The sequence below is a fragment of the Octopus bimaculoides genome, chromosome 9, assembly GCF_001194135.2.
Source record: "Octopus bimaculoides isolate UCB-OBI-ISO-001 chromosome 9, ASM119413v2, whole genome shotgun sequence".
In the NCBI taxonomy this organism is placed as follows: Eukaryota; Metazoa; Mollusca; class Cephalopoda; order Octopoda; family Octopodidae; genus Octopus; species Octopus bimaculoides.
The window spans coordinates 75,965,312-75,969,950 of NC_068989.1; positions in this window are offsets into that span (position 1 = coordinate 75,965,312).

Below are 4,639 nucleotides of genomic sequence, written 5' to 3' on the forward strand. Positions count from 1 at the left end.
AAAAACACCAGGACTTACAAATATATATAACATACAGAAAATTGCACTACTGGGTACTGCACACATTCTACGCAAAACACTTTCAATACAGTAAACATAAGAGCACCACAGCAAACCACAGCACATACCCAAGGCGCACAGAGCTGCGCTCGGTAGTGAAGTGAAAGCACGTTATAAAAATAAAACTACTGAACAGTAGTAGTAGTAGTAGTAGTAGTAATAATAATAATAATAATAATAATAATAATAATAATAAAAACAACAACAACAACAACAACAATAATAATAATAATGATAATGATGATGATGATGATGATGATGATGATGATAATGATAACGACGATGATGATGATATAGCGGAATATCGCAGATTTATATGCCATAGTTTCGAAGGCGCATGACTCAGTGGTTAGAGCGTCGAGCTAACGATCTTGAGGTTGTGAGTTCGATTCCCAGACCGGGCTGCGTGTTGTGTTCTTGAGCAAGAGACTTTATTTCACGTTGCTCCAGTTCACTCAACTGCAGAAATGAGTTGCGACGTCACTGGTGCCAAGCTGTATCAACCTTTGTCTTTCCCTTGGATAACATCAGTGGTGTGGAGAGGGGGTGGCTGGTGTGCATGGGCGACTGCTGGCCTCCCACAAACAACCTTGCCCGGACTTGCGCCTCGGAGGGCAAATTTCTAGGTGCAATCCCATGGTCACTGATGACCGACGGGAGTCTCCTCCTCCGTAGTTACGTGCAATTGCGTAAAGCACTTTTCTCTAACGATTCGAAGTTGGTTTTAATGCAGTACAAAGATATAGAAAATTACATGAGAACCGATTGATGATTTAATCATCTCGGTATTAGTTCACAGACAAAGACAAGCTGATACATGTCCTCTAATCGATATCTGAAATCTGACAGCGGCAACACTTTTTCTTTCTGTAAAATACAATACAATTATCAGTATGCGTTGCATTCAAACAACAAATAGCAACACAGTCAGTACAGTGTGTGTGTGTGTGTGTGTGTCTGTGTGTGTGTGTGTATAACTATATATACGAACTCATATAGAACAGAGAAATAAAAGTAATTTAATAAAGAGTTAAAAGAGAGAGAGAGAGAGAGAAGGAGAGAGTAAGGGAGAGGGAGATACAGATATGTCGTGGCACTCCGTCGGTTACGACGACGAGGGTTCCAGTTGATCCCATTAACGGAACAGACTGCTTGTGAAATTAACGTGCAATTGGCAGGGCACTCCACAGATACGTGTACCCTTAACATAGCTTTCGGGGAGATTCAGAGTGACACAGTGTGACAAGACTGACCCTTTGAAATACAGGTAACAGAAACAGGAAGAAAGAGTTAAAGAAAATTATGGTTAAAGAGTACAGCAGGATTGCACAAGAAAGTGCAACTGGTATTTTGGTTTCACACTAAGACTTATGTCCTTCCCTGATACACATAGATGAAAATTACTCTCTCTCACACACATGCATACACACACATACATACGCATACACACGTATACACACGTATGCGCATGTGCGCGCGCGATGAACTTCCACATAAATCCCTTCTACCAAATTCTTCTCTGACGATATGGGTCAATTGGCGGGTAAAATAGAAGGCACTGGCTCAAGGTGTTACATATAAGACTTTGAACTTATAACCACGTGGTCGAGAAACTAACTTCTTAAGCACACAGTTATGCTCCCACAAATTTGTCATTTCTCTTCATAATAAATAAAAGGAAACTGTCGTTTATTTTGCTTACACATTATCGAGGATAATTGTCCTTTGGAGAATAAAAGTTTCTATACTTAGCCAACTGCATAGCGACTGCTTTCACTTTGCGCTTGTTTACAGTTATTTTGCATTTTGGATCTTAATGACATGTGATATATTTTCCCACGGCTGTGACTCACCTTTATGTTGATTGTCATTGATAGAAAGTGAGTAGAATGTGTAGTCATTTCGGAAATATTTCCTGATTATAGACAAACATTCTAGAGTGTGTGAAACTTTTGGGGGAGGGGGATTTACTACTTTTCTAAATTATTGACGTTTTAGCATATCATTACTATACATTTAATAAGCTGATCTGCCAACTTTTCTATTTGAAAGAAATGACTTTAACAGCACTTTGAAGACATCCTGTTTAGTTTTCGCATTAGGGACTAGTAAGCGCACAACGCAATACAGTTTTGTGTTAAACTAGGCAAAAATCCGCAGAAGCTTATAAAATGCTCAAGACTACTTATGGGTTAACTTGTATGAGTCATTTTAGTCATTTGTAAAAATTAATATTATTAATATCTTTTAAATACAAGCTGCTGTTCAGTATCTCTCCGTATGATAATAAACAAATACGACTCTCATTATCGATTTTATCGTACATTTTTTGATATTGTGACAGTCACACTATTTCAATTAGTCGGCGTTTGGGGGTCAGTTTATTAGAGGCTGCCACACCATTAGGAGAAATACGGTAGATGTATAAAATATTACAAGCGTTGCCTTAAAAAGTACGAAACTAAAATTGAAAAATGCGCACGCTCAAAAGGGTTACAGAATGTCATAATAAACCTTAAAAAGTATGGAACTAGCATTGTTGCTCAAAATTAATGGAATCACTATATATTGTACATTCTGTGGCATCCTTTTATCACAAGAAATTTGTTTAGTTCATGAAAATTAAGTTATATAAAAATTAATTAAGTTAAGTTATCGTATACTAGATTTTAACAAAACAATTCTCTACTAATACTAATATCATTTTCCCCAACATATAGTGATTACAATAATTTTGAGCAACAATGCTAGTTCCATACTTTTTAAGGTTTATTATGACATTATATAACCCTTTTGAACGTGCGCATTTTTCAGTTCTAGTATATATAACAGTTCAACCGACCTCATACTAGATCATTACGCTTTGAAGATTAAAAACCTTGCTTGGAGATGGTTGAACTTATTACATTCAATCCAAGAATATTTCAGTCTCTGGTGTCTGACGAAAGTTTGTGCTTGAAACAAAATTTAGACACTTCTCTAAGACATTCTGTTCTGATTAAAACTGTTAATTACTATCAGAACTCTTAAGGATGCGGGAAAAATAATACAAGTAACACCTGTAGGAATTTTACCTTTTGATTTAGTAATTTGGTTTACAGTAGACTGCCACTAATCTGGCAACCTGTAATCCGGTAAAACTAGTAATCCAGCTCTAATTTAGGCTAGAAAAATTTCAAATAATTTCAAATTTCCCGGGTCAACGCACCAACTAGCCGCTACGATTTGTTGGTGCTACTTACTGCATAAACGCACTCGCATCATTTGTAAACAAAGGTAGGCTTTTTCAGTTTTTTTTTTCGTTTATTATCATGCCTTTTTCACTTTTAGCCCAGCTATGGTTCCAATGCATAAATGAAGTGCTTCTCTTAGTGTAAAGCATAAACACCGTACATTGTCCAAAATAGAAAAAGTTGAACTTTTGAAAATCTTGACAGCGGTGTGTCTGTGAATAGACTGTGTGAATTATACAACGTCGTTGGATCTTCGACAGTTTATGACAAACAATCCCGAGAAAGATCAGGAAAAATAAGAGCATGCAATATAAAGAAAAGGGAGAAGAGGTAAGAAAACATGGCTTAGACAAATAATCTAGAAGCCCAATATGTTAAGCGCAAATACATTTACCATCAGGGCTACAAAAGCGTAGATGATAAAGTGGGCTATATGATGTCTAGGGAATACTACAAATTATTAACGGGTGGGTGCAATTAGAAAGGGGGGGAGCAGGGTGTTTAAAAAAGAAGTTATCAAGAAACTCTATGTAAAGAAAATATTAACATAATTATCAAAGTTCAAATCTATGTTAAAGGAGTAAACTTAAGTAAAAGCAAACAAATATTGTAGGGTGCTAATGAAAAAATTTACTCACAGGGATCAATACCAAGAACTCCCCCCCACCTAAGATCCATATTGGTCAGTCACATGTTGAAACAGGGTTACAAGTTAAAACCGTTACAAAAGATTTGTTTATAAATAAACAAGAAAAGAAAGGAAGGAAAAAGGCACTCGAGATAAGCCAATGAATAGATATTAAGGTCCGTTTATGTCCGGCATCTTAAAGTTATGACATAAGGGAAGCAATTGTGAGACTAACAAGTTAGTGGTTAAAGGGAGGCAACAAATGAAAAGATACAAAATATAAAGATTAATGATAGACCGGTTTCGTTCTGGTGTTTGCTGAATTTTCTTGAGAACACTCTTTTCTTAGTGGTCAGAACATAGGTAGTCTTCTTCTAACAAAATGGATGTTCACTTAGTGGTCATCCCTCTTATATGTATGTAATATAATTTTTCTGAATCTTCAGATTTTTTCAATTTGCTAGGCCACTGCTTTTAAATTGATATGAATCAAATTAATATTGAATTTTTCATCCTTATGATTTAAATTTATTTATATACATACATAAATGCATACATACATCTATGCGCTGTTTATCTTGATATGAGATCACCATGTTGCGCACATATGGTTGTGATGCATGTGCCTGATGTACCCATATCAGACAGGTAGTCATGATGGGTATAATGGGCTTCGTATATTTTACCCCAGTGTCACTTTGATGGCATGCACTGCTCT